This window comes from Capra hircus (assembly GCF_001704415.2).
Source record: "Capra hircus breed San Clemente chromosome X unlocalized genomic scaffold, ASM170441v1, whole genome shotgun sequence".
NCBI lineage: Eukaryota > Metazoa > Chordata > Mammalia > Artiodactyla > Bovidae > Capra > Capra hircus.
In genome coordinates, this window is record NW_017189517.1 from 1,953,221 (window position 1) to 1,966,461 (window position 13,241).

The window sequence follows — 13,241 nt, forward strand, 5'->3', positions numbered from 1 at the left end:
ACACAAATTACTAATGTCCAAAATTAAAGAGAGGATATCACTATAGGTCCTATGGATATTAAAAGGATAATAAAGGAATATTATGGACATGAGTTTGAGCAAGCTTTGGGAGAGCCTGGCGTGCTGTAGTCCATGGGGTTACAAAGAGTCGGACACGACTGAGCTACTGAACTGAACTAGTCCATAGTTCAGTACATAGTACATAGTCCACACATTTGATAACCTAGATGAAATGGGCCTTGAAATCTGTTAAAATGCACACACAAGAAGTAGACACTCTGAATAGGCCTCTATCACTTTAAAAAATTGGATCAGTAATTAATAATTGAGAAACTTGAGAAACCTGTATGCACGTCAGGAAGCAACAGTTAGAACTAGACATGGAACAACAGACTGGTTACAAATAGCAAAAGGAGTACGTCAAGGCTGTATACTGTCACCCTGCTTATTTAACTTATATGCAGAGTACATCATGAGAAACACTGGACTGGAAGAAACGCAAGCTGGAATCAAGATTGCTGGGAGAAATATCAATGACCTCTGACATGCAGATGACACCACCCTTATGGCAGAAAGTGAAGAGGAACTAAAAAGCCTCTTGATGAAAGTAAAAGAGGAGAGTGAAAAAGTTGGCTTAAAGTTCAACATTCAGAAAACGAAGATCATGGCATCTGGTCCCATCACTTCATGGCAAATAGATGGGGAAACCGGTGGAAACTGTCAGACTTTATTTTTGGGGGCTCCAAAATCACTGCAGATGGTGATTGCAGCCATGAAATTAAAAGACGCTTACTCCTTGGAAGAAAAGTTATGACCAACCTACATAGCATATTGAAAAGCAGAGATATTACTTTGCTAACAAAGGTCCGTCTAGTCAAGGCTATGGTTTTTCCAGTGGTCATGGATGGATGTGAGAGTTGGACTGTAAAGAAGGCTGAGCGCCGAAGAATTGATGCTTTTGAACTGTGGTGTTGGAGAAGACTCTTGAGAGTCCCTTGGACTGCAAGGAGATCCAACCAGTCCATCCTAAAGGAGATCAGTCCTGGGCGTTCATTGGAAGGACTGATGCTGAAGCTGAAACTCCAATACTTTGGCCACCTCATGCGAAGAGTTGACTCATTGGAAAAGACCCTGATGCTGGGAGGGATTGGGGGCAGGAGGAGAAGGGGACAACAGAGGATGAGATGGCTGGATGGCATCACTGACTTGATGGACATGAGTTTGAGTGAACTCTGTGAGTTGGTGATGCACAGGGAGGCCTGGCGTGCTGGAATTCATGGGGTCGCAAAGAGTCAGACACGACTGAGAGACTAAACTGAATTGAAAGTAGAAAATATTAGGCCCACATAAATTTACTGTTGAATTATTTACGGAAGAAAATAATACAAAATTTCTACAATCTCTTCCAGAAGATAGAAACAGAGAACATTTCCTAACTCATTATATGAAGTTGGCATTTTCCTAATACCAAAACCATATGAAGACATACAAGAAAAGAAAGTACAGACTGCTATCTCTCATGAACATAGATGTAAAAATTCTCAACAAAATACTAGTAAATCAAGTGCAAGAATGTATAGGAAGAAATATACCACAATCAAGTGGAATTCATCTTGGGTATGCAAGGCTGGTTCAACCTTTGAAAATCAATTAATGTAATTCATTATGTTAACAAGTTAAAGAGGTTAAAGTTGCACGATAGTATCAATAGATGCAGAAAAGGTATTTCACAGAATCCAACACCCATCCATGATTTTAAAATCTCAGTAAACTAGGAATAGAGAACTTCCTCAATATGATAATAAACATCTACAAAAAATATATAGCTAACATCATATATCATAGAGAGAAACTCGAATCACTCCCATTAAGAACAAGGCAAGGATGCCACCACTTATCACTGCTTTTTTCAACATTGTACTGGAAGTCCCAGATAATTCAGTCAGACAAGAAAAGGAGATAATTTTCCAGTATAGACTATTTTTAAAATGTGTTATTTTTATAGTCTAATGCCCTTGATCATTTTAAAATGAAAATATATAATGGCAACCCACTCCAGTATTCTTCCCTGGAGAATTCCATGGACAGAGGAGCCTGGTGGGCTACAGACTGTGGGGCTGCAAAGAGTCGGACACGACTGAGTGACTGACACACTATTTACATTAGCACATCAAAAATGAAATACTTAAGTAGAGATGTAACAAAATACATACCAGATCTATATGAAGAAGACTACAAAACTCAGGTTGAAAATGAGTGGAAATCATTCAATTCACATTGAATTCAAGTGAAAAAATGAATGAAATAAAAAAATAAGTAAATGGAGAGATTTTATGTTTATGGATAGGATGGCAATATCATAAAGATATCAGTTGTTTCCAACTTGATCTGTGGATTCAATACAATCCCAATCAAAATCCAAGCAAGTTATTTTGTGGATATTGACAAACTGATTCTAAAGTTTATAAAGAGAGGCAAAAGACCCAGAATGGCCAACTCAACATTGAAAGAGTAGAATAAAGTTGGAAGACCAATGCTACCTGGTTTCAAGGCTTAACAGAAAGTTATAGTAACTAAGACAGTGTGGTGTTGGTGAAAGAAAAGACAAATAGATCCATTAAATAGATTAGAGAGTCCAGAAAGAGATCCCCATAAATAGAGTCAACTGATTTTTGCCAAAGGAGCAAAGGCAATACAATGGAGCAAAAATAGACTCTTTAACAAACATGCTGGAACAACTGGACATCACAAAGATTAAGTCAAAATGGATTATAGACCTAAGTGAAAAATCCTAAACTATAAACCTCCTAGAAGATAACATAAGAGAAAAATGTAGCTGACCTTGAGTATGGTGATAAGTTTTTAGACACAACACCAAATGGATGATCCATGAAAGAAATAACTGATAACCTGGACTTAATTAAAATAGAAGCTTCTCTGTGAAAGACAATATCAAGAAGAAAAGCCATAGACTGAGGAGAAAATATTTGCAAAGGACACAGCTGATAAAGGACTGTTATCCAAAATATACAGTGAACTCTCAAAACTCAACAATAAGAAAACAAACAACCCATTTGGGCTACAAATCTGAACAGACACCTTGCCAAAGATATACTAATGACAAGTAAGCATATGAAATGATTTCAACACCATATGTCGTCAGTGAATTGCAAATTAAAACAGGAGTGTGATATCACTAGAAACATACCAGAATTGCCAAAATCCAAAACAATGATACCACCAAGGACTGGTGAGGATGTGGTGCAAATAAGAACTCTCCTTCATTGCTGTGAGGATGCAAAATGGTACAGTCACTTTGGGAGACAGTTTGGCAGTTTCTTACAAAACTAAACAGACTTTAATGATATGGTCCAGCAATCATGTTCCTTGGTATTTACCCAAATGAGCTAAAAACTATGTCCACACAAAAACCTGCACGTACATATTTACAACAGCTTTATTCATAATTGCCAAAACTTGGAAGCAACCACAATGTTCTTTAGTAGTTATCTAACCACTGATACACTGTGATATGTCCAGAAAATTGAATAATAAGTGGCACTAAAAAGAAATGAGATACAAAGCCACGAAAAGACATGCAGGAAATGTAACTGCATATTACTATGTGAAAGTAGTCAATTTGTAAAGACTACATACTATATGTTCCCAACTATATGCCAGTCTGGAAAGGGAAAAACTATAGAGTCGGTAAAAAAATCAGTGGTTACCAGGTATTTGGGTGGAGGGAAGAATGAATAGGTTTAGCACAGAAGATTTTAAGGTCCCTGAAACTATTCTGTATGATACTACAATTGTGTACACACATACATTTTGTATATTTCTCCAAAACCATAAAATGGGTACCAAGAGTGAATTCTAATGCAAACTATGAACTTTGGGTGATGAGGATGTATTCGGCTACTGTAATACATGTACCTCTGGGGTGCAGGATGTAGATAGTGGGAGACTGTATGTATATGGGGACTGGCAGTATTTGGGAACTCTGTACTTCCTGCTCAATTTTGCTATGAACCTAAAACTGATCTAAAAATTAAAGTTAAGACACATGGGGAAACCAAGATTAAACTTATTTATGGTTATGGCATATTTTTCAAGATCAAAAATCATAAAAACTACTTCAAAATATTTAATGAGAAGATTTTCATTCATTCGACAAACATTTATTGAATTCCTTCCAAGTTCCAGGCTTATGACTATGGTAAAAAATGAGATTCCACTCATCTCTATTGTTTACACTCCAAATTCATGGACATATTTGTAGTTTATTCCCTTTTTGATTCCTAACAGAATATAGAGTTCAGAAAAGAGGTATCATCAAAATGGGTCAAAATTACAAATCTGTACATTAAATGTATAAGAATGTTAAAAGATAATTTGGGACTTCCTTGGTGGTGCAGTGGATAAGAATCCAGCTACTAATTCAGGGGACATGGGTTTGATCCCTGGTCCTGGAAGATTCCAGATGCTGTAGAGCAACAAAGCCCATGCATCTCAACTACTGAGCTTGTGTGCCACAACTACTGAAGCCTGCACAACTACTGGGCCCACAAGCCACAGTCACTGAGCCTGTGTGCTGCAACTGCTGATGCCTGCGTGCCCTAGAACCTGTGCTCCGCAAGAGGGGAAGCCACTGCAGTGAGAAGCCTGTGCACCACAACAAACAGTAGCCCTTGCTCGCTGCAACTACAGAAAGCCTGTGCACAGCAATGAAGATCCAGTGCGGCCAAAAAAGACATGAAATAAATGAATAAAATGAATAAATAATTAAACAAATAATGTTATACAGTTTGACAAAGGTGTGAATTTTCTCAGCTACCTATGGGAAGTAACTTTTGGTAGAAGGTAGTAAAAAAAGTAATTGAAATCAAATCTTCGAGATTATTAGCTATAAATGGTGGAAGAATAGTTTTCTAAGGGGGTTGCAAAGACAAGATTCACCCTGTACATAATGAACAAAAAGAAGTTGTGCTTTATAAAGATGAAGTATATAGAAGAAAACTATATTTCAAGGGTGAAAACATTTCCTATTCCTGAAAAAAAAGCTGCCTATAGGAAAGTGCTGGGTTTAATTCAATGCCGTGAATCTGAGGGTTATCCTAAAATAATTAGTTATTGATGAAGGCTGATGTGATCAAATGAAGCGGGTAACAGAGCGATGAGATGGCTGGATGGCATCATTGACTCAATGGACATGAGTTTGAGCAAACTCCAGGAGATAGTGAAGGACAGGGAAGCCTGGCGTGCTGCAGTCCATAGGGTCGCAAAGAGTGGGACATGACTTAGCTACTGAACAACAACAACAACAATCCAAAGAAGAGAGTGACGATGTGATAGGCAGGATCTGGTGAGAAATGCCTTCTCACCAGAGTAGTGTTGAGACATGTTCTCAGTGTCCACGTTTGTTTTCTGTGAATGGCCATGTAATTATCTTGATATAGCAGTTTCAAACCTCGCATTTTTGCTTAAAAATTTATAAGAGATCTTTGGCACAATACATTCATTTTATGTTTGGTTTTATTACTGATTTTAGTTGTTGCCATAATCACACAGATTTTGTGTCTTTGAAGTGAAAGTTGGATTCACAGCACGCCAAATAATATCTATCCTTGCCATCTTCCCAGTGGCTGGGATAGTTGGCCTCAGACAGGCAGTGTTCTTAATAATCACAACACCAAAGTGTCAGTCACTCAGTCATGTCCGACTCTTGACGACCCCATAGACTAGCCTGCTTAGCCTCCTCTATCGATGGAATTCTCCAGGTAAGAATACTGAACCATTTCCTTATTAGATGCTAAAGATGAAGATGACTATATATTTGGAACTGGATGCAAAAAGAGACATTGACTATCTGCCAAACAGGGGAAGAAATATTTGATTTGCTTCGCTGGGTCAGTATCAGTGATAGCATCTTGAACTGGAGTAAGGCTGAACAGCACAGAGGTTACTCTGCAAATCCAGTGGCTGCTTCAGATGGACAGTGAGGTATTTCTGCTTCGGTATGCATGTCTGTCCACTGGCAAGCCACACAGCTCAATACAAAATAGTGATATTTCATCTTTCTCTTTTTGTTTCTTCTTGTACTGCAGGCCAGTAATTGCGCTCATGTCCTACAAGTCATGTAGAGAAACATGGCAGAGAAGAGGACAGAGGTCTAGGAGAATGGTTAGAGGCATCTTCTCCAGTTGAAATGTGAAAATATTTTCCCTCTGAGAAAATGAGGAGGCAAGACTGCTTTCCCCCTCTGGGAGAAAGGGCATCCTGATAAGCAGAGATGGACTGTTGCAGCTAAGCGGGAGCAGATAATAATCTCCTCAGTTTGGACCTGTCACTAAGCAAAAGAAAATGGGGGCCCTCACTTACAAAATATATTTCCCACTCTTTAAAGTGAAGGTTTTTGTCATTTTAATGAGGACACCAAGTCTTTACTTTCACAGACTTAGTATTAATTGGGCCTATTTCTGAAGTTGGAGTTCTTTGTACGTTGCCAGAACATTGAAAAGTTCAATATTCCCTTTAAATAATATGTTTGAGTAGGTGAATCCATCAGTCCTGATACTAAAGAGTATAGTACAGTGAATTTATTCTTTTCCTGCCATCATTAGTTCCCAGCTTCTCCTTTTTGACGATTTCCTATATAGGAAAAAATTTCTCTTTATGGGGATTGCTCCTCAGATCTGAAGGCTGCCAGTTCATCACGGCAGATATGAAAGTATGAAGGCAGCTGTGAATGCCTCCTTTTAGAGGAGCCACTTGGAGCAAAATCACAGACATGTTTTTCTACAACAAAAGATCTGAAAGGACTTTGTGCTTTTAGGTATGAAAAAAATTATACCTAGGGTTCTTCAATGGTACAAAAAGCGCAAACAAACAAAAATTAATGGAAGTAAACTTGGAGAGTCAGCCACCCTTACAAAGCCGCATTACAAGTGATGACCTAGAAGGGTAAGATGGGGGTGGGGGTCAGAGGGAGGCTCGAGGCTCAAGAGGGAGGGGATATATGTATATGTATAACTGATTCACTTTGTTGTACAGCAGAAACTAACACAACATTGTAAAGCAACTATACTCTAATAAAAAATCATAAAAAAGGAGATGCTAAAAATGTTACCATATTTTAGAAGAAAGATGCTAAAAAGTGTTACCAAAATATAGAAGGAAAAATGAGCAACACTCCTCTCAAGGTTCAAAAAGAAGCTCGAGATGGAGTGATTCACAAAGAGAAAAAAGCAAAACAAAGAGTGGGAAGAAAAAGTGGGAGATATGAGCACGACCCATGAAGGCCAGTTCAGACAAAATCTCAAGTGAGTCTCTTGACTTCAAAAAGCCTTGCTTTTTTTTCTCTGCAGGTCAGTACTTCAGTCAGACTTTTGCCAGCATGGACACACTTGGGATTTCACTGTTTCTCCTCTGAGATCTCTACACTCCCCTCTTAAACACAGTGTGTTCATCCATCAGTTATGTCATGGTCCCTCATCACCCTGAGACTCTGATCTTTTTCCTTGCTGGGATCTTTATGCCCTGGAGTGGCCAACTTCACCCAGTCTACTCTTTGCTTTCTGCCGCATACTCCTCAGGAATTCTTATTCCTTCACGTACCTGAAAACCTTTGATCAGGTTTACCATGCCAATTCCTAACTCATGGTCACTTGACTCAACTTGCTCTGCTAGTCATCCTGAGCTGCAGAGGACTTTTATGCGAAGTTGCAGAGCTGGGCAGTTCTAGTCCATAGAGACTCATGCTGGCCCTTGCTGATGGATCGCTCACCTCTCACTGATTTCTTCCTTCCATACTGCTCAGAGTATTTATTACAGATCTGCTCCTCTCTCCTCATGGTCTTTGTTCCAAGTCATTTCTCTTATCCACAGATGACCAATCTCTTGTTATATGGGCTGCATATATACTTTTAGCTTCATTTCTCTTATCCTAGAGGAAGAGGGTTCTCCCCTCTCTAAAGCAAACTTCATTTGAATTCAGATCACTTCACATTACTCTTCTCTAGGATTTCACTTCCATAATCATCCATAAGTACTTTCATTCACAAGCATCTTCAACCTCACACTCTCCATGGCCTCCTTCTCTTCTCCTGAATGACAAACAACAACTTAACTTTAACTTTGTCATCACTTATAGTTCCCATTTAAAAAGCCTGTATTTGCTTTTGCTCAATATCCAACTTCGTGGGCTTTCCTGGTGACACAGTTGTGAAGAATCTGCCTGCAAAGCAGGAGACCTGGATTCAATCCCTGGATCAGGAAGATCCCCTGGAGGAGCGCATGGCAACCCACTCCAATATTCTTGCCTTCAGAATCTCATGGACAGAAGTGCCTGGTGGGCTATAGTCCACGGGGTCACAAGAGTTGGACATAACTTAGTGACTACACCACCACCATCACCAACTTTGGGACCTGTGGTCTTTGTCTACTTTCTCTCCTTATTTGTCATATGTTCTGGCCCTTACCTCTATCACTCTACTAAAATAGCTCTTGCTCAACAGTGTTACCCTCTCTTCTTCATAATATCTGCTAATGTTATTTACTCCCTACTTCTATAAATTCTTCTTGTGGCTTCTATAATCCAAAGCTTTTCTAGTTTTCTTCCAGCTTCTCAGACTGTTCTTTTTCTAAGTCTTCTGCAAACTCCTCTTCCTTTCCTTCTTCCTTACTGTGGGTAGTTCTCGAAGTTCTGTGTTCAGTCCTTTGCTCTTCTTTCTCACTTGTCTTTCACATTCATTTATTTATATCCTCCAGACTTCAGCCAACACCTTTGTACTATCAATACTATCTTCTCTTCCTTCTACTTTCTTTAACCCTGATTTGTATACAAATCATTTATATTTATCTTCTAACTACCTCCTGGGCTTCCCTGGTGGCTCAGACAGTAAAAAATCTGCCTGAAATGCAGGAAACTCGGGTTCAATCCCTGGGTCGGGAAGAACCTCTGGAGAAGGGAATGGCAACCCACTCCAATCTTCTTGCCTGGAGAATTCCATAGACAGAGGAACCTGGCAGGCTATAGTTCATGGGGAACTGATGCTGAAGCTCTAGTACTTTGGCCACCTGATGCAAAGAACTGACTCATTGGAAAAGACCCTGATGCTGGGAAAGATTGAAGGCGGGAGGAGAAGGGGGTGACAGAGTATGAGATGATTGAATGGAATCACCAACTCAATGGACATGAGTTTGAGCAAACTCTGGGAGATGGTGAAGGACAGGGAAGCCAGCTGTGCTGCAGTCCATGGGGTTGCAAAGATGTACTGGCTCAGCAGTAAAGAATCCACCTGCAATGCAGGAGACATAAGAGACGTGGGTTAGATCCCTGGGTTGGGAAGATCTCCTAGAAGAGGGCATGGAAACCCACTTCAGTATTCTTGCCTGAAAAATCCCATGGACAGAGGAGCTTGGTGGGCTACAGTCTGTGGGGTCACAAAAGGATTGGACAAGGCTTAGCAACTGAGCACAGCATGGCAACAACCTACTATCTGAAGCTGATCTCATTATATTCTGCAAAGAAGTCCCATCCATCAGTCCATTTCTATCGGTTCTGCTGTTATGCATTGAATCTGTTCTCCTAAAAAAGATATGTTGCAGCCCTCAGAATGTGACCTTATTTGGAAACAGGATCTTTACAGAAGTAATCAAGTTAAAATGAGGTCATTAGGTCAGGCTTATAGATTTATATGACTGGTGTCTTTATGGAAAGAGGAAATTTGGGCACAGAGACAGACATGCACACAGGGGAAATACCATGTGAACAGGAAGAGATTGAGCTAATGCATCTTCAAGCCAAGGAATACTGAAGATGGCCAGCAAACCATCAGAAGCTGCAGAAGTATGGAACAGATTTTTCTCAGAGGTCTCAGAAGAAATCATCCCTGCTAGAGCCTTTATCTCAGATTTCTAGGCTCCAGAAATGTGAGACAATAAATTTGTGTTGTTTAAGCCACTTCGTTTGTGGTACTTGTTATAGCAGCTCTAGCGAACTAATACAGTCACCAACCTTCTATTCTCTCAGGTTAGAAAACCTAGGCTCACTCTGAGTTCTTTTATTTCTTCATCATCTACATCCAATCTGGCACCCAAGATTTTAGCTTATTTCCCCCCAAATGATTCTTGGCATCTTTAATCTCATACTCTCTGTTATATTTTTTTCTTCTACCATTTTCTCAGTTCCTGTTGCCTTCACTATTCCCAATTTTTATCATTTTATATCTCAATTCCTATAAAAGTCTCTGGTTTATCTTTCTCAATCCAAAATTATCTCCTAAAATACATAATTCATGTTGGTTTTATCATACAAATGCCATGATTGAGAGACATGCTTATAGTGACATATTGCCTACTATACTAAGCTTGGCATTCATGGTCCCCCATGGTTTAGACCTATCTTGCCCACTCAATCTTTTATACCCTTATTACACATCATCTTTATTTCCCTCTTTAAGCTCTACTCCTTTGCCTTTTCCCTCTCTTCATCAAGATGCTTTCTTACTTTTTTTGCCTTTCATCCAAACTTGTTCACTTTCAAGGCCTTAATCAATTTTCACTGACGGTGACTAATCTGGCCCACACTAATATCTCTTGCCCTTGCTGCATTCTAATCAGTATCTTCCAGGTCAGCACCAAGTGGTATTTCTTACATTTTATGTGTATTTACATATATTACATCTTTATACCTATCAGGTTTTATGTCATAATGCTTGTTAACTAATTGATCAACTCCTAAAGTGAGAATAATGGGATATAGGAGGAGAAAAGGAAGGAGATTGGATATCAACTGAAGAGAAAACTTTGGCTAGAACAATGGAGAATTAGTCTAAGTCAATGTTTTCTGAATGAAATTCCTGGACCATGATCATAGAAATCATTCAGGATGCTTGATAAAATTTAGATTCCCAAACTCTATTACAGACCTATTGAATCAGACTCTGCAGCCCAGAAGTCTGAATTTTAAAAGGTAGCCCAATGATTTATATATGTATGTGTGTATACACACACCAAAATATATATATATGTGTATATATATATATATATATATACACACACACACACCAAATCTGAAAACCACCAGTTTAAGTGAAGAAAGCAGAAGATACATACCGAAAGGGAATAGCTATTATGTTTACTGAGTACATGTACTTTCCATCATGGCTAACAATAGAATGAAATAGTTTCACACTATCATGATTTGCTTTGATGTGATTCTCCCTCTTCAACACATTGCTCTGAGCACAGCAGTCCTTTCTTCCGTGGCAAGAGTATTTCCAGTTCTGAATCACAAATAGAGGTTAGCTAGCATAGAGAATCTCACAGAATAGAAATTTCGTGGCACTTCAAGTAAAGGTGACAGACTGCTAGCTTTGACTCATACTTTCATTGGGAAATAATTGTAACTAAAAGCATGCTATAGGCTCCTGAAATTCAAGTTTGGTAGCATGGAGAGGGAGGGAAAAAAGCCTTTGAGATCTAGTTGTTTAAGCTTTTAATTGGAGCCAAGCAATAACTAAAACATACAGCTGATTGAGATAAAAATGGAGGCCCTGCTCATTGGCTCATACTGAGCAGGATTTCTGCAGTTGAGTACTATAGACATGTGATAACAAAATTAGGTACGATCGAGGGGAAGAAAAATGCACAAAAGTCCTTGAATTAAAATGAATTGAAACCTTCTGGGAGAAAAGCTATTTGGTAAGCTCCATTAAGTCTATTGTAGATAGCTTTATTTGACAAAGCAGCATCCTGGCATGTGGAACAGGAAGGAAAATAGCTATAAGATGATCTGTCAGGGAGTTTCCAGTCTCTAAACGAATAAGATTCTGTGCAGTAGCCAATACAGCTTTTAACTCAAAAGAGATACAGAGAAAAATGCAATTATATAACCCTAGTAAGTACATTCAATCTGAATCTCCCATATACCCCTCTCCTCTCCAAATAACTCCTCAAACTCAGCAATTTATCAAGTGGATGCTCAAACTTATCGCTGCATTCATTTCAGGGTAACAGTGGATTAACACTGTATACAATACTACACACATTGAGGTGGAGGCAATCCTACAAGTCAAAGATTAATCAGCTATAAAATATCTCAGTTAAACACTTAGATCATTTGAGTAGTTCAATTATTATTACATTTTTTTGGTTTATTCTGGCTATAAGTTTATAGTATGTGTTTGCAGTTATTAGTTCCCTGTTCTGAAAATGTTACTTATCCACTGATTGTGAAGGGTTTATTTAATATATATGGACACTTATATGTTTAGGGATCTAACATATGGCAAAAATAAAGGAGATTCAGATATAACAGCTAATGAATGCTTTAAAAACAGTCTGAATGGTGCTTTTTCTTTTCCTTACGAGTGAAGATTCTGGGTTAGGGCAAGTGGCTAAAGCTGCTCACTTCAATATGCAAACACCAATAAATTCTAATTTGCATTGTAATCTATCTGTTTTCTGTCTCTCACACAGACACACAGACATACACATAGTAGGGGCGGTATGCTACCATATCCCCAATGTCTAGCACAGTTCTTGGAATGTAATGGCTAATAAAGGAATGAAGGAATTCACGTAACCATTACAAAATCTATATTAAGATGTTTTTTATAATGTATTTCCTATAAACATGGAAGCTGAGGCTCACTGAGGAAGAAGGCCTTCCTAGGTCAAGAAAGGCAGAGCTGGGGTTAGAACTCCCTGTGTTCTAACTTTAGTCCAGTGTCCTGTCTGATGTGCCTATGGACTGCTAAGATTATCTAGCATGGTTTATCTGAAGACGCTGGTCTTTTAGCTGAGATTTTCGTTTCTCCCATAGCAATCCCCTTTCCAAGACAGTTTGTTATGGAACTGAAGGGTGCTCTTGCTATACTGTTCACCAGGTTTGCCACTTGAGTTCCTCTGGGGACTTATCCCATGGCCATCACCTTGCAGTGAGGGCCTGACTAGGTTAGGTAACAGCAAAAACCTTTACCCAGACAGCTGTTTGTAGACCCTTGTTTGGTTCCTGATAAGCCTCAAAGTAACCACAATGGAAAGCAGTGGATAGGCAGACTCATATATTGTAGATATTTCTGCTTAGTTTGTAGATTGTTTCTTTAACTCTGTGATTTTTAAACAGAAATATTTAACTTTTATGCAGATACATTTATCAAAAATATATTTTATGATTTCTATCTTTGGAGATCTTCAACCCAAATTATATAACCAACTCCTACATTTTCCAAAAT

The 13,241-nt window shown here is 38.8% G+C and overlaps 1 protein-coding gene across 3 annotated transcripts in view; it reads right to left on the bottom strand.

The window, feature by feature from the left end:
* ENOX2 (ecto-NOX disulfide-thiol exchanger 2) overlaps nucleotides 1-13,241 on the bottom strand; it is an 82,543-nt gene that overhangs the window by 17,354 nt on the left and 51,948 nt on the right. The gene's annotated exons all lie outside the window — the stretch shown is intronic.